This window comes from Pinus tabuliformis, chromosome J, assembly GCF_031772625.1.
Source record: "Pinus tabuliformis cultivar Carrire ecotype Pingquan chromosome J, CPIR1, whole genome shotgun sequence".
NCBI classification, from domain to species: Eukaryota; Viridiplantae; Streptophyta; class Pinopsida; order Pinales; family Pinaceae; genus Pinus; species Pinus tabuliformis.
Genome location: NC_142295.1, coordinates 1,382,174,275 through 1,382,193,558, shown reverse-complemented (window position 1 = coordinate 1,382,193,558; position 19,284 = coordinate 1,382,174,275). Strand labels below are relative to the sequence as shown.

At 33.0% G+C, this 19,284-nt stretch overlaps 1 pseudogene; it reads left to right on the top strand.

The window, feature by feature from the left end:
• Positions 1 to 417: 417 nt before the first annotated feature.
• Positions 418 to 1,781, top strand: LOC149232504 (putative anthocyanidin reductase; annotated as a pseudogene).
• The last annotated feature ends 17,503 nt before the right edge of the window (positions 1,782 to 19,284 follow it).

Sequence of the window (19,284 nt, the reverse complement as noted above, 5' to 3'; positions counted from 1 at the left end):
TTTATTGTTTTTTTAGTATTCTATTAAATACCTCGATTTAATAATAAACTTGAACTGAATTTTATTGTTTTAGTATTTTATTAAATACCTCGTAATTTAATAATAAAGAGCAACTGAATTTCAATAAAAATTTTATAGTAACTATGTAAAATTATGAGTTTTCGTGTTTGGACTGTTTGTGTTCTACCAAACAATAATTATTATATAAAATATTATAAATAATTATAGTTCATACCGAAGAACTTTTTTCACATGTATCAACCTGACCGAACGCTTGGCGTCCACAATTTACAAGTGTAGATGTGGTGAAATAAACCTTACATGGAGGCGCTTGCGTTCTGATTGTAAAGTTTCAGGGAAACGGTCTCTCTCGTAATAATGTTCGAAGGAAAAAGGAGGCACCCATTATTCCTCAAAATGGCCGCTGAAACCATCAATTGTAAAGGCCGTCAACCAACAACTTTCTGCGTGACGGCTCCACAAGGGTTACACTGTCAGTGCTACAACGCGCCACCCAGGTTTGCATCTCCTCTTCTCCAGAAAGCTTTCCGCCTTTTATTTCAGTACGTTTAACAAGTATATTATTGGGTGGACGCACAGAGAACGAAGCGAGGGTGAGCCATCTCTTGAACATTCCCGGAGGTGCTGAACGGCTCAAGCTCTTCAGAGCTGAACTATCGGAAGACGGCAGTTTCGACGCCGCCGTCGCCGGTTGCCAAGGAGTTTTTCATGCACATCTCCTATGGATTCCACAGCCAAAAATCCAGAGATAAACCCCTCTAAATCTCCCTTTACATTTTGAAATGCATCGTGGACCAAATACACCGAAATGCTGATATATTTAGTTTAATTCGTCCTCCAGCAGAACGATGTGATAAGGCCGGCCCTAGAGGGAACGCTGAGTGTTCGGCGTGCACAAAAGCCCAAACAGTTATGCTAACATCGTCTGCAGCTACGTTTATGACCTACGACTCAGTGGAGCAGAATCAGAGCGTTAACGAATCCTTCTGGACGGACGTTGATTCCCTGCCGACTAAAAAGCCCACTTCCTGGGTGGGTAGGTAGATACCTACATACACCAAAATTTTTAACGCATAACCTACAAGATCTCCAAATCCTTGTTTCATTATGATCTAATGGACATGATTTATTTGAGGGTGCAGGAATATGCGGTTTCCAAGATTTTGGCAGAGCAAGCAGCGCTCCAATACGCAAAGGAGTACGATCTGGATGTGGTGACCATCATTCCTGTGCTTGTCGCGGGCTCTTCCATCACCCCAGACGTGCCCGGCACTCTTCAGGTGGCCCTCTCACTCCTCATCGGCATCCCACAGCTCTCGGGGTATTTGAAGCAGTTGACGACGTTATATGGATGTCTTCAATAGTACACGTTGACGACCTCTGCAGTGCTCATATTTTCTTGATGGAGAACCCCTCTGCACAAGGCCGCTACATCTGCTGGTCAATCAGCACCTCCATCTCAGACCTCGCAAGCTACTTGTCAAAACGCTATCCGCAGTACAATGTCCCAACCCAGTGAGTATCAATATCAGTAATGTATTGCCTTTTCCTGTCGTCTGAATATGTGCATGTATGCGTATATATTGCAATTGAATGTCTGTGTGTATACGTCCAGGTTTGAGGATGTGCGAGCTGAGACCCGGGAGGTGAACATTTCGTCGAAGAAATTGGTGGAGAGCGGTTTCTCCTTCAAATGTGGCATTGATGAGATCTACGATGACGGTGTGGAATACTTGAAGAGCAAGGGAATGCTTAATTAAGACGAGAATACCACTAAACAAAAAGGATGTTTGATGAGCGATGGTAATAAAACCGCGGTGTGGCTGGAGTATGTCATCATTGGAGTATGTCATCATTCCGTTCACACACAAAAGGAAGTAGATTTGACAATGTATTTCTATTTTTATTCTGACAGTAATTTATTGAAATCTCAAGTTTGATGATCTGACAGTAATTTATTGAAATCTCAAGTTTGATGGGTAAGACTGCACAATCAAATTTGATGGGTAAGACTGCACAATCAAATTGTCCCAGGGTTTTTCATGATGCTGAATCCATATCTACAGTCAAACTGAATCCATATTAATAATCAAAAAACAAGTTTCAATAACCCAAATCAAAATTTAACCTCAAATTTTTCCACCTGATTCAGACACGAGGAAATCCAAACAATGACACTAAAAACAAATCTCTTTTTTCTATGTTGCACGAGTTTCTAGAACGTGAGAATGTTGGGAGAACTTGGATACGGGTGTTGGAAACTGCTAAAAAATTGAAAATATAAAAATATAAAATATTTTTTTAATTATATAATTTATATAATAATAAAAAAACATATTGAATCAAAATATTCAAATATTAAAATCAATTTAAATATATAAATAATAACTACATAATCTCTCTTATCTATAAATATATTCTTTCCGTATCTTTCTCCCTAAATGTGTCCATTTTATATATATAAAATATTAACATTATGACACATGACGAGTCTTTGAATCAATTTGGCTTAAAAATACAAAGGAACAATTTTACATATGTTTTTCTAGTTATTCTTAAGAGAAAAAGTAAAGAAACTCTAATGTTTAAGCATTGAGTGTGCACACACAATCTTTTGTGATATATATACTTTAACAACAAAAGGAATACTCATCAGCATAACATCCCACATATCACCCTTACATCGAGGTCCCACACACTTCCTTAACCCATCAAGAGATTGCTCAAGTTTCTCAATTAAGGATATCTGTGTGAAGGATGTCTTTGGCGTTTCTTTATGCCAAGGTTTCAACTTAGGCTCATGTTTTGTGGGCAGTGCAGCATATTTCTCTATAAGTTTTGTATTCCCCAACTCCAGGGAATGCGGAAACTCAAAAAAAAAAAGTCTTCAACTCCAAAAACTTTCCCAACCTCCCATTACAACTCAAAACAGATTTCCCAACTCTTAGAAAAAATTCTTTATAACAGAACTTTTTTTAATACTACTAGACAATCTTATTGAATTGTGTGAAGTTCCAACCAGAATCTGTGAAGTTATATGATTTGACTATATATCTTTGTTTTTATAAAAACATGATGCAACTAATAACTCCTTTTTATACAACTAGACAACCTTATCGAGTTCTCACACTCATCACAGTGCTTTGATGAACCAGAACTAGGAACAGGATTAAATTATTATTTAAATATTTTTTCTTGGGATATTTTTTTATACTTCAATAATATTATTTTAGTGACTTTTGATTATTTAAAATATATTTTATATTATGAATATTTTTTGGAAAATTGGATCGTGTAAATTTCACAATTAAAATTTATAATTTTAATATTAAAATTAATATATTAAAATATTAAAATTAATTTGAAAATATATTAAAAGGTCCTAAAACATATAGAATAGTTAAAGTAAAACTCATCCTCAATATTATTATTTTTTAATTTATTTTTATTTTTAAAAATTATAATATATTTAACCATATTTATTATAAAATATTAAAGTTTGTTTTAATTTTTCTAAATTTTGTTTTCTAATTGAAATATAATATATTATAATATATTATTATTTAAAACACATTTTTAAATAAATAAATTTAATACTGTGAAATATTAAAATAAAAAAACATAAATCATTAATGTTTTTATATTTTTCATAATTTTTATCTCACCTCACATGTATTTCCACAACCACAAAACGCTAAATTAAATGAGTTAACACTCATTAAATTATATTTTTTTTATTTTTTATTTTAAATCTTAAAAAGCAATACCCATGCACTTTTTATATCTCAATATATTTTAAAATATATAAATCAATTCAATATATTAAAAATCCTAAAAAATTCATATATCATTATTTTTTTACTTCTTTTATGATTATGTCTACAAGTGTATTTATTTTTGGAATAAAGTTTTTAAAATTTTAATTTAACTATCACTTAATTATTAAGTGAATTTAATCTCGATCAAAGAATATAGAATATACTTAGTAATATTCACATTTCAAAGTAGTTAGGCTCTTTTCATTAAATTGGTTAATTAAAAAGAAATGTCATATGAAATGGGTCATGAATTTATGAGTATGTAATGTTGATAACCAAAGGTACTGTAACAAAGTCTATTTACACATAAAGAATTTATATGATAAAGTGAAGAAATGCCTCCATAATTAAAAATCTTGTCTCACACACATATAATGATTTATAACTAAATTATGTATATAATTTGACACAATAGTGAAGGAAAGATTTTATTTACATTTACTATGTAGCTCAAAACTAGAAATTAACACCCTATGGTTTTATATTGAACAAAATTTGTAGTAAGTATGTATATAATTGTGATGTTCACTATCGTTGTAATGTCACCATCCAACCTCATATAAAGACATATGAACTATCAATTAAATACAGGTTCTAGAGAATCCTACGAAATTTACTCCTGGTTTAACTTTGGGTTAACTTTTAATATCATAAGGGATCTTATGAGAGATCAATTATGAGTCAATTTGTCCAACACATTCTTATAGGTTCATACCTTCATATGGCCTAACATGGATTTGTATCTAAATGTGAGACCTTGCTTCTGAATAATCAGCACGAATTGATTAACTCCATCGATGACTATAACCTAGGCTTGTGTAATTTTCTCGAGAATGGGGTTGATGGTACGATTTAGCTTCCAAAAATGCCTTGATTATTTTCGTCGATTCCTAAGGGTTTGCATTGAATGACTCTCATGTGCACCAGACTGTTAGGGGTAACTAACCATCCCCTCCGCCGCAAGGTCAACACATTTGCATCTTTCTCTCTCAAAGGATGAGGTATGCAACTTCGAACCAAATCCTAACAGGGTCAATTCACTTTACCAAATCTTCCAGAGTTCCTTGTAACACCACCATCCTTTGTCGAGTGATTTTTTTTAATGAAGTGTCCCTAAATTCTTTTTTATTGGTAGCTTATGTGTTTCGATTATCCTTGTTTACAGCCATGAATGAAAATCTACACTGGTGCCTACAAAGAAGCTTCAGTAAGTGGTTTTCTGGGCACAACGATGTTGATGATTTGGTTTTCAGTTAAAATTATTGACAATTCCATTCTGCAGCACTTGCTTGCTCGGTAATAAGTTTTTTTTTCCGTTTTTAGTTAATTCCTATCCTCGTTTCCTTACATATTCCTGCCGCAGGTTTCTTCGACTTGACCCTTTGATAAAATTGTAATTCCAAGCTACCACTTGTTAGAGCTTTTCATTCAATGATATAAATATGTTGAACCGAGGGTTTGGGAATGAAGAACCGCACTCCAAGATTCAAGTTTAGCAAATTCGTAGAAAATGTATCGATATGGTTACTAATTTTTAATGAATTAAATGTTTCTCTGTTCTGCATTATTACAAGATTAGTTCAAGGAACCCTTTTCCTCTGGTTGTAAATTCTCCTTAATTAAAGCCTTGGATTCACCATGCCTTTTAGGTCTAGATGGGTGACTAATCGAGACATATTCACGAACGCAAAAAAATACAGAAATAAACATATATACAGTGATGAAGCCAAAATGAAACTTCATTTCATTAATCTCAAAGAATTGAAATATGCTAAAATAAGAAAAGGAAATAAACTAGTTAGGACAATGGTAGCTTATCTTTGAGAAGAGATGCAGTGACTACATACCTCTAAACTGTGTTACAATTTGGTTCGAAGGCATATTTATTATTGAGAAACAATGGAAAACCATAAACATACAAAAACCTAACTGTAGGGGATGAAGCGCCAATACTATGGCCCTTTTTGGGTAAATTGGTACATCAACTTCCCGAGGTTATAACTTTGGCATATGATTTTCATTTGACGCTTGAAATACCTCATTAGAAATATCTATCCAAGGGCTACAATTTACGACTGAAAACATTAATTAAATTCTCATTTTTTCCCGTTTTCCAAAAATAAGTCGTTTAGGGCCTTAAAACGGGTTTGAAAGTTCACGATCCAAAAACTAACAAAAATAATAAATTGAGCTACAATTAAGGAAACTTAAAAACTAAAAAAACAATGGTGGGGGTCTAAGTGGAATAGGTGAGTGTCCACCAATATCCACGTGGATCATTCCTTCCCCCTTAAGAAACAATGGTATCCATTGCGTTGAGTGCCTCCATGAGATGAGACAACTTCTGTTGAACTTGGTCCCTAGTGAGCCACTTGCCTTGGTACAAGAGTTGGTCAGCTTTGACAACTTGATATAGCTAGATCTTTTGTTGGCGAGTACTCTTGGTCTATGTGTCCATGATCTGATCAGTTGTGGCATGTTACATGCAGTCTTAGTTTAACTTGGTTGGTGTGTGTTGTTCTGCAATGTTTGATGTGTCCAGTAGTGGTGGAAAGTATGGTCGAAGGAAGTCCACATTGAACACTCGGTGCAGGCCAAGGAATGGTGTAATGTTGAGTTTGAAAGCATTATTCCCTAAAACCTTAGTGATGGTGTACGGTTCGTATCGAAGCAGGTGAAGCTTGCGGTGGGGCCCAGCGAGGCACTCCTTCTGCAAATGTAACCAAACTTTGTCGCCCACTTAGAACATTTGTGGCACCTGATGCTTATTATGATGCTACTTGTACTTAAATTGGCTATGTCAAATATGTCATGGACGTATTGGTGGATGTGCCGAATGTGCTCAATGAAGCTGTTATCCCTATCAACTTCAAACTAGATATGAGTTGGATCTGCTGAAGTAGCTACAAATGGTATGGCCACATCAATGGGACATAGTGGCTAGAATCTGAATCCCACCTAAAAAGGGATGTGGCCAGTTAAGCTATGGAGAGCTCTGTTGTAGTTGTGCTAGACATAGGGGAGGTTTTCATCCCATATGCATGGATGCTTCAAGTTGTACATGTGCAGAATGTATACGCTCATCAAATTGACGACCTCTGTTTGGCCATCATTTTCGAGGTGGAAAGTCGTGGATTTAGTGAGCTTGTATCCAACATTGATGACAGACTTGACCGAAATGTAGTTAGGAACTTGTTGGCCCAATCTGAGATAATGGACTATGGGATCCCAAAGTGTACCCACAAACATTCAAATAAGAGCTTAGCAATGAATTCTATTATGATACTCTTCATGCAGGTCGCCAAAATGACCATCTTAGAGAATCTGTCGATGAGCAAAAAAACACAGTCATTGCCCTGCTTATTATAAGGAAGGTCCAACATGTAATCCATGGGGATGGATTCCCAAGGTCGATTAGGAGTAGGTAAGGAAGTATATAAGCCTTGCTTCTTGATGGTCAGTTTGGAAATGGTGTAGGCAGTGCAAGATTTGATGTACCTCCCAACATCTTGTTGAAGGTTCGGCCAATAAAATACTTCTACAACACTGCCATAGTTTTCTCTACCCAAAAATATCCAACGAACCAACTGTAGTGCGCCTCCTAAACCATCTTCACATGCTCGCTGAAGGAGCACAAAGGTGTCCCTAGTGGCATAATAGTGCATCTTGGAGGTGAAAATTTGGAACTTTCTTTCCTTCCAAGAGTGTCTGGTATGTGTTGCCGAATTCAGGACCGCTCTTGTAAAGATGCGACTACCTTGTAGTCTCGTTCCCACAAGATTTAAGCACAGTTGTCAGCTACATGACCGACAGTCGGCAGAGGCAGTCTGCAACATTGTTGGTGTTGCCTTTCTTATACTTAATGTTGAAATGGAAATTTTTTAGATATGTGGAACATTTATGATGGTGATCATTCTACAACTTCCCTTATGTCTGTATGAACTACAGGGTTTGGTGCTCTTTCTGGATGACCATTTCCTTCCCCATAATGTAATGCTTCCATTGTCAGTAAGCTTGCACAATGGAATACATATCTTTATCATAGGTGGAACACTTTCAAACTGTATCTGAAAGTGTCTCATTGTGACCTGCCACTGGATTCCCCTACTGAGTAAAAATTTCACCAATAACATAGTCAGAGGCATCTATCTTGAGTTCAAATAGTTGTTGCAAGTCCGATAATGTTAGCATTGGTGTAGAGAAGAGGTGATGATTCAACTCGGAAAATACCTTCTATTGAAATTCATAGCAAAAGAACTTTGGTTTTTATCCTCCCTTAATGACTCGACTCAAGGGCTAAGCAATATGAGAGAACCCCAACAGGAACCTGCGGTAGAAGTTGGTAAGACCTAGAAAGCTTTGGAGCTCTATTAGAGTGGTTAGGGATGACCAATCTCTAATTACTTGTATCTTGGCTCAATCCACATGCACACCCTTCTCATCAATGGTGTACCCCATATATTGAACCTATGTCACACGAGAAGTGCATTTCTTCGAATTCGCACACAACTTGTGTTGCTATAGGGTTTATAGGATTAGTCGAATATGGTGGAGGTGCTCTTGCCAACTATAGATGAAGATCATAATGTCATCCAAATACACCGCCATGAATGAGTTGGTGAAGGGTCGCAAGATGTCGTCCATCAACATCATGAAGGTTGCTGGTGCATTCGTCAACTCAAAAGTAATGAGCATCCATTCGAAAAGGACCTTATTATATTTGAAGGTAGTCTTCCACACATCAGAGGGTTCGACCGATACTTGGTGATAACCAGACTTCAAGTCAATATTGTTGAAATATTTGCCCCCATTAAACTGCTTGAGAAGGTCATCAATTTGTGGGATTGGATACTTTCTCCGGACAATGATCTTAATCAGTTCTAGATAGTCATTACAGAGTCTCCAGGTCATGTCCTTCTTCTGTGCAATCATGATCGGGCTCCAACAGGGTGACGAACTTGGTGTGATGTGCGCTCTCTATAACAAATCCTGAATCTGCCTCTTGATTTCATCGTTCTCCATAACAAAGTGTCAATAGGTCAGTCCATTGGGTAGCAGTGCGCCCAGGGTCAGATCAATAGAGTGCTTGACCTGATAGTGTATAGGTACCCCTGTGGGTGATGTGAAGATGTCCATGTACTCCTCCATAGACTTGCCCATGTACTTCTACTGTGCGGAGGAGCCCTTTCTGAAGGTCATGGTGACAATATTTTTTTTTCTCGAGGAAAAATCATAAGGAAAACAAATTTCCTAGCGTGGGAAATGATCTTACTGCATTGCTTCACAATGATCAAAGAAACGATGGTAGAAAATGCTACCTTTGGAATCCTGTAAAACTTATCATCCAAAGTAATAATAATAGTGAAAGGCCTAGAGTCGTACACAACATGTTACTTCCACAAATATGATTGACCTAATAATAGATCACAAACTTCAAGAGGAGCAACATCACACAATACCTCATCCATAAAGGTTTTGATGCTATAGGGAAAGCGACGTTATTATCTAACACATAGATCTCACCCTTGGATAAGCCCCCGATGGTGTATCACTAAGGGTGTGGTGTGGTCGGTAGGCCTAACCACTTCACGACCTCTCGTGAAATGAGGTTCTTTTGGCTCATGTTGTCGAAAATGAACTACATTGGGGAACCCTTAAGCCACATCTATGAGTGGAAGAGTCACTCCCTCTCCTCTGGATCTTCAGGCTTTTGGATCTTGTTTGTGGAAACAGTGGCACTAGTCTCTGCATCGGTAATTTGCTTCCCTTTGTCATTCCCCTTGTCAGTTTCTCACTCAAAGTCAAAACATGTATCTAATTCGGAAGGCTTCATATCTGCCACCAGTGACTGCTTGGCTCAACACTCACTTGAGTTATGAGTGGGACTCTTATGGAAGTCACACCATTTCCCTGTGTCCTTCTCTGTCTTCATGGTTTTTTTCTTCACTTGCAGCTTTGGCAGGTTGTACTAGTTTGCCCCACCTTGGCTTTGTTCTTTGTTCTATAGCTTGGGAGTGCTTTTCCTTTTCTTCTGATTCACAGATACAAAGTCCCGCTTCTTCTATTTAAATTTCTACTCAATCTTGAAAGTGTATCAATAGGTGGCACCAAGCGAGGAGATGTCTAGGAAATCCATCTCGTCCTCGATGTATTTGTGTAGAGAGTCGTGGTACTTGAGTACCAAATGTCATTCAAAATCCTTGATACCCAACTTTTTGGGAAGGGTATAGAAAACATTCTTGAACTTCGGCACATCTTGTTCCCTTTCCTGCCACATCATGGTCCACTCTATGTATTTATCTTCATAGCTTTCGATAGGGTAATATTGTTCCTTGATGGCATCTCAGAAAGAATTTGAAGTGGGTGCCGCTGAAAACAGTGATGATTCCCTCTCGTCCTTTTCTTCACAGTAGGTTTCCCACCAACCCTTGATGTGTGGGGTGGCTTTGAGAAGTGAAAAAGTAATATTTTCTAGATTAGAGAATTCATGAACTGAAAAATATACTTCCAACATATTTAAGCATTTATCTATAGTATATGCATCTACCTGGAACTCAATTATGGGAATATCAAAGTTAACTTATACCTTAAAAGTAGTGGCACCTCTAGAGTGGTTGATGGATGAAGATGCATTGCCTAGGTAGTCACTGAAGGATATTGCTAAAGCTATCCATCATCGCGTTCATATGTCACTCTACGGCTTCCTCAATAAATATTTTGAAAGGATCTCCTATTGTTATAGACATTTTTGGGCACTGCAACCCCAATCAAACATTTCCATAAACCAAGGGCTCCTAAGTCCCTAAAAGTGTTGTTCCATACCCTAAAAGAATAAGGTGAGCTGATTACATCATCTCCCATAAGTTCTCCATGAAAAACTGCTTAGAACTGGTCAAAACTAGACCATCTCACCTGCTCCATGGTCAAAGTGTGATGCATCCCACCTAATGCACACAGGAGGTGTGATGCATACTGAAAATCCCTTCTATGGGGTGTGATGGGTGAGAGTGGACAAATGGCAGAGACAGTTTGCGAGGTGGATGATCATGGAATCTTCCAGAAACTTCTCCTGTGACACTTACCTCTCTGAATTCGCCCAGGGATGAGTAAGAGACCATCAATCTACAAGTGGAATCAAGAACTATCAGAGAGAGGACACTAATCAAAATCCCAGAAGCTGACTCACCCCCCTGCAATCATCTATATATGGATCCCTCATCCCAGAGATCCAGAGGCTGGAATTTTGTATCTTGTAAGGAAGTGCTATTAGTTTCTTGTTGGAATATCATAGTGTTGGGTGATCTAAGCTTTTCATGAGGTGAGAGAAGGGCTTTCATGCTGGAGGGTGATGCTGGGTCAGAACAATTGGTTGTAATCCTCTTTTCTTATTCTTGATATTAATAAAGCTATTCAATTTTTCCTCCACATTCTTGTATGTTTGATGATATATGCATTTGTGTGGTCAATATACATCTGGTCCTATATTGTTTATGATTGTAGATCTTTGTTCTTCGATAGTATTATGCTCTTTGAAGCTGGGTAGATGAACGAGAAGTGACAAGGATCTGTCAGAAGGGAGAGGAATCAAGCAAGGAACCAAGCGCAAGATTGAGGTTGGTGTCCTTCATTCCACTCTTATCTACTTCTCATAAAGGGAAACGAAAGTAGTTTTAGTTTGTTTGTTTCTAAGAGAGCTACCAGTCTTAGTGGGACTAGCAGCTCTGAGTGGACACTAGATTTCCCTTCTTTTCTTTCGCCATGGGAGACTGTCGGGGTTTGCAAGGCTGGTCTTGCAAAGGTTGAACCAATTTGAGCCCTAACTCTTTATACCTTGAACTCGTTGGGGACATGCAAAGAAAAAAATAGAAAGAGAAGACCTCTCTGATACCACTAATGCATACTTACGGAGGAATGCAACAAAATACTGAAATACACATACATAGCGATGCACCAGAAATAAAACTTCATTTGAATAATATCAAAGAACTAAAATATATTTACATACAAAAAAGGAAATAAATTAGCTCGGGCGATGGTAGTTTATCTATGAGAAGAGATGTGGCGGCTACATCCCTGTGAACTGTGTTATAATGATGCTCGAAGGCCTATTTATTATTAAGAAATAATGGAAAATCATAAACATCCAAAAACCTTAGCCTAGGAGATGAAGCGCCAAAACTGTGGGAGCCTTTTGGGTAAATTGGTGCATCAACTTCTCGGGGTCATAACTTTAGCATATGATCTTCATTTGATGCGCACAATACCTCGTTAGAAAAATATATCTAAGGACTACAACTTTGGACTAGAAACATGAGTCAAAGAGTATTGTTTTTTCATTTTTCAAAAAAACATTGTTTAGGGCCTCAAAACGGCTCCAAAAGTTCAAGACCCAAAAATATTCCAAAAATAGTAAATTGTGCTACAATTAAGGAAACTAAAAAAAACAATGGTGTGGGCCAAGTGGAATAGGCGGGTGGCCATCAATATCCTCCTAGATCAGTGACTACACTGACTTCATGATCCTTAGTCCATTGTTCTTATATTTAGATTTATTGCTCCTAAAGGAGTCACTCATTCTGAAATTGGATTTCACGTTTGGTTCTATCATAACTTTTCAAACCTCATCAATTTTGTGGAGACATCTTTTCTTTCTTCATGGTTCACGGGTTCCAACACTGACACCCATCATTTTCTTGAGTTCCTTCAGGGTTTCTGCCTATCTGTCCGTATGTCCGAATTACTTTTCTTGATAACTCAACTCAAGTTTCATTAGGGTTTGGCCATATGGTTACATAAAATATGTCTATGATGGCAAATTTAATAGCTAAACCAAGATTTGAATTCTCTAATGAGGATGAATCCCTCCTTCCACTCTCCTTCTTGGTATTGTCTAAGTTAATTGGTAACTATGAGTTCGAAATTTATAAAGTTTTTTTTCTTGTGTATAACGTTTTTATTATAAACATGAATATAACTCTTATTCAATTTTTCTTGTTTGCTGCAAGGTCTTTCTTTAATTATATATATTCTTATTTTCCAAAATGATGAATAATCTCACTGGTTAGGAACTTAGTGATGTAGTATTTGTTCTCAACTATTTATTGTTCCAGCCAGCCCCATTAACACTCTTTTTACGGATATTCATAGTATATATATTTACATATATGGGTTGATAGGTACTAAAAGTCTTCAATATACTTCTTATTGTTTATGAATCTTATTCAAGGATCATTACTTGGTACAAATTATACTTAATACAGTTGGGGCTTACCATCCGCCCATCACAGTACCTACCATCATTATGAGTGTTGTATCGCCTTCTATTGTCTACATATGTAGGTATATACCAATACTCAGCAATTGAATGTTTGTGTGTATACGTCCAGGTTTGGGGATGGGCCAGAGATCCCAAAGGTGAACATTCTGTTGAAGAAATTGGTGGAGAGTGGTTTCTCCTACAAATTTGGCATTGATTAAGTCTACGATGACGGTGTGGAATACGGAAAGACCAAGGGATTGCTTAATAATTAATCAGGGAAGTCCACTGTCCATTAAACAAAAAGGGATATGTTTTCAGTGATGGCAATAAGACCGCGGTGTGTTTAGGGTATCTCACAAAGGGAGAGTAGATTTTAATATATATCTCTATTTTTATAAAAATATCAAATTGACAAATTTGAGACAGCTAATGACTCTTTTTATACAACTGGACAGTCTGATCTAGTTGTCACACTAATCACTGTCCTGAGCTGAACCAGAAATAAGAATAAGATCAGATTATTGTTTAATTATTTTATCTTTGTTTTTTTGGTAATTAATTAATAATATTACTCTGAAAGAATTGTGATAAAATATATTATGTAATATATTAATAGGTTCAGCAAATATATTATGCGATATATTAATAGAGTTAGCCTCTTGAAATCTTTTAAGAAAATTGAATGGCTTGAATTTCACAATTAAAAATCATAATCTTCGTAACAAAATTAACTAGAAAAAATAGAAGAATTAGACTAAAATTCTTCATCAATATTACTGATTTTAATAAATAGTTGTTTAATTTTACTTTGAGAAGTGATAACATATTTGACATGTTAAAAGTTAGATATATATTATAAAATAATAAATTTCAGTTTATTTTTCTGTTTTCTAGAGAATTTAATGATTTATAAAATTTTATTATTAAATACATATTTAAGTATATAAACAAATTCAACATATTAAAAAATCTAAAAAAACAACATATTATTGTTTTTAATTTTGTCATATTCTTATTTATTTTTTCCAAAACTATGAATATAGAAGAAATTTGTCTAAACAACTACAAAGCACTGAATTAAATGAGCTATATCTATTAAATTATTGTTTTTCGATTATTTAAAATATATTTTTTAAATATAAAATAAATTAAATATCCTAAAATCTAAAAAAACATATATCGTAGAATTTTTAACATCTTAATACATTATAAAATATATAAATTATAAATAAATTCAATATATTAGCCAATTGTGGTTATCTATATGGTTATACCATAGGAAGGAAATATGTGTAATTTTTCTAAATTACTTGAGAATGTACTTATTTGTTATGTGAACTCCATCACCAATATTTTTAAAAGTTTTCTTTCCAATGAATTTGAATTTTCTTTGTAATTTTTTTTTTCAAATTTATATATAAATTTTTTATTTATATTTTAAAAATAGAATTATATTCAATTTTGTTCAGTTAAAACAAGCAATTTTATTGGTTTTGATTTTGTTTTTTCTTCACAAATATTTTTGTTAAAAAAAATGTTTTGCAATGAGTTTATTTCAAATCATTATGTAATTTATTATTCATATTTTCTAGTAAAAATATTAATAATATAATTTAATAATATAGTAAGGGAAAATTGAGCTTAATTTCTAAATAGCAAAAATACTTTAATAATATAGACTCAACCAATTAAGATAATCCTCAAAAGAAATAGACAAAAGCACATGTATTAATATTTAAGTTTCACAACTTTAAACTTTGATGAAAAAATAAAATTTAATTCTAAATTCAACATACTAAAAAAATGGAAATTAAAATATATATAATTCTAAAAATTGTTGTATAAATTGTATCACTCTTTTATATATATATATATATATATATATATATATATATATATATAATTGAAATATTACATTTTTATAAGAATTGTTTATAAATATATAAATTTATATAACTTAAATAGGTTTTTTTCATATATATATATGATGATGATGATGGTGGTGGTTAAGGTTTGCTGGGACCAAACATTGGTCTATCCGACCTAAAGAAACAAATTATTTATTTTGATTTAAGATTTTACTCCTATGCTCAAAAAGCTTGGAGAGAAGCCTCCCAATCTCACTATAATTTTGACATTGTAAAAGGCTAGGAAGGTCGGTATTGTAACAAAGATTGTGAAATTGAGATCTAATGTGGTTGTACATGGGGCACTCTAAAAGGAAGTGGTTTTCATCCTTGATGTTCCTATTGTCACATATATGGTAGATCCTTTCCATCCATGGTGTTTTAAGAACTGCCCAACGACCTGTTTCACTATGGAGCTCATGAGAATTCATTTTAATCTTTTCTATATTAATTTTCTTCTTTGAGCTAGTTAAAATAGAGAGATACTTTTGATCTTCTAGGGTGGGGTTGATGACCTTCTTATAATAACTTAATTTTCTTTTAGTCGCTAAATCTTTCTCACACCACATTTTTTCTTTGAACTTAGAAGTAACAATATCTTTAATGTTATTAATGTTTTGCAATGCATTATTTTCGTTGATCTCCCAATAGTTTAACCAGATCCTTGTGCCTTTATGCCACCCCCAATTGAGCCTTTGAACTTAAAAGTAACAATATCTTTAATGTTATTAATGTTTTGGAATGCATCATTCTTGTTGATCTCCTAATAGTTTAACGAGGGCATTGTGTCTTATGCCACCCCAATTGAGCTTCAGGTTGTTTTGGTTGGAATTTAAAGCTAGTTTAGGAAGTCTATGATCATCTATGTTATTGAGTTTGTGCTTGTACAATAGAAACCTAATCATAGATAGGCTCTCAATAGGGGAAAGACCTTCTATAAGGAGAATAGGATATGGTGTATTACTTTTAATTTTTAGGTTATAACTTATAAAACGCTTCTGGATTTGCTCAATCTTTCTCCATGATTATGTGGAGATGCTGCAACCCAAAACCTCACATCCATATAAGATAACAGGAGTGACTAAAGTTTCAAAGAGGAACTTCTTTTTATCCCACATTACGAGGTTTTCTATTTTACAATTATTTTCAAGACCAAAATAAGCTTTCCACCCCCATTAATCCTTTTCTCAATGCTATGGTTCGAGTTGAGCTTGTGATGAATATCAATTCCTAGGTACTTCTAAGAATACACTTCTTCCAAGTTATTATTGTCATACATAAAATTAGTTTAAGCAATTGTTCATCATCATCATCATCATCATCATCATCATCATCATCATCATCATCATCATCATCATCATCATCATCATCATCATCATCATCATCATCATCATCATCATCATCATCATCATCATCATATCATCATCATCATCATCATCATCATCATCAAATTTTAAGATTACACACCAAATTGGGATAAAATATATTATATAATATATTAGTAGATTTAGCAAATATATTATGTAATATATTAAAAAGTGTTGAATCTTGAATTAAAAGAAAACTGAATGCCTCACAGTTCTCAATTAAAATTTATAATCATAATAACAAAATTTACTAGAAAAAATTTCCAAAAAAATAAAAGAATAAGATTAAAACTCTTCATTAATATTATTGATTTTAATAAATTATTGTTTAATTTTATTTTTAAAAGTGATAACATGTTTAACCTATTAAAAGTGAGATATATATATATATATTTTTGTTTTCGTGAGAATTTAATGACTTATTAAATTTTATTATTTAAATACATTTTAAAGTATACAAACAAATTTAGCATATTAAAAAATCTAAAAAAACAATACATTATTGTTTTAAAATCTCTCATCAGTTTATTTTATTTTCAAAGCTATCGATAAGAAGAAAGTTATCTAAACAACCACAAAGTATTGAATTAAATGAGCTATATCTATTAAATTATGAGCTTTTTATTATTTAAAATATATTATTTAAATATATAAATAAATTAAATATCTTAAAATTAAAAAAAAACTAGTAGACTTTTTAACATCAAAATACATTTTAAAACATATAAATTATAAATAAATTCAACATAATAACCAATTGGGATTATCTACATGGTTACACCATAGGAAGGAAATATGTGTTAATTTTTCCAAATTAGTTGAGAATGTACTTATTTGTTAACAGTATGAACTCCATCACCAATATTTTTAAGAGTTTATTTTCCCGCCAATTTCAATTTTGTTTGTAATTTTTTTATATTTTTTCTAAATTTATTGATAATTTTTTTATTTAAATTTTTAAAAATAGAATTATATTCAATTGTATTTAGTTAAAACAAGAAATTCTCATTGGTTTTGATTTTGTTTCTTTTTCACAAATATTTATATTAAAGAAAATGTTTTGTAATGAGTCTATTGTAAATTAATTTGTTATTGATATCTTTAAGTAAAAATATTAATAATATAATTTAATAATTTGGTAAGAGAAAATCAAACTCAATTTCTAAATAGTAAAAGTGTTTTAACAATAGTGATTAAATGAATAAAGATCATCCTCAAAGCAATAGAGACAAACACATGTATTCATGTTTAAGTTTGACAACTTTAAACTTTGATAAAAATAAATAAAATTTGATTCTAAATTCAACACTAAAAAAATTTGAAAATTAAAATATATAATTCCAAAAATTGTTTTATAAATTATATCTCTCTGATACGCACACAAAATTATAATTGAAATATTACATTTTTTTAATAATAGTTTATATATATATATATATATATATATATATATATATATATATATATATATATATATATATATATATAATAACACACTATTATTATTATTACTTTATTTTTAAGGTCACAAAGACAATAAATTGTTGTATATGAGACTCCGAATTTGTAGGACAAGGGATCCACCTCTACATAACAATTTAAGTCTAGGAAGACATGCATACTCTACCTCTCTACTCTTAACCATTAGGCCCACTAATACTATATATGTTATTGAAATGTTACACTTTTTTTTATAACTATTTATAAATTTATATAATTTAATTGTGTATGATATAAATAAAAAATTTACGAATCTCTATATTCAAAAGTAATAAATAACAATAATAAGACGAAAATATTTTTTTAATTCACATATATATTTTTTTTATATAGATAACTTATGTCTGTGTTGTGAGACATAAATAAAAAATTAGCATATCAAAATTGTGAAGTTAGGTTAAACCAATAAAAATAAAAATATTATTAAAAAAAATAGTGTTTTATGTAAATTAACAAAAAACAATTCTCTAAAAACTAATTTAATATATATTGGTCTCTTGTGAGTTGTCAAATTTTACATAAAAACATCATTAGTACCAATAACTTAGATTTCTTTCCTAAGTGAGTAAATTTTATTGTGTTTTTAGTATTTTATTAAATACCTTTTCATTTAGTAATAAACTTGAACTAAATTTCAATAAAATTTTAGAAGAATTATGTAAAATTATGAATTTTCATGTTTGGATTGTTTGTGTTGTACCAAACAATAATTATTATATAAAATATTATAAATAATCACACTGATAGGCATCCTTCCTGTGGGAATTAGGCATTTTAATCATTTTGTTAATTAGTTTTTTTTATGTGATGGTACAAATTAAAAAATTTCAATATACTCTCCTCGTAACTAGTCCATCAATGATTGAAATTGAAAGTGATAACCTCCTTGCATATCTAAATCATGTATTTAAACCCTACTTCAATTAAATTTTTACCAAATGATCATTAAAAAATTACTGTGGCTCGTATTTATTTCCATGATTAGGGTTTATAATTTTAAAAAATTAGTGTGGAATGTGCATGTGAAAAGATACATGTCTGTTTTAAATTCTGAAGATTATGCATTATTAAACGCGGAAGAATAAACCGCAACAATGTGGAAGTATAATGAAAAAGTTTCCGACCCTACATCAATGAATCTTGTTCAATTTCTCATGTAACCACTCTTTAATTTCTCCTTCACGCCATGCTCTTTTTCACAGTAATGAATCCGGTTCAATTTCTGATGTAACGACTCCTCTTCAATTTCTACTTCACGTCATGCTCTTTTTCACAGTGATAGAATCTGTTTCAATTTCTGATGTAATGACTCCTCTTCAATTTCTCGTGCAAGTCATGCTAGTCATGCTCTTTTTCACCGTACAAGGAGATGGTTTCTATTCCTCATATTTCTTCGAATCAATTTCTCTTTA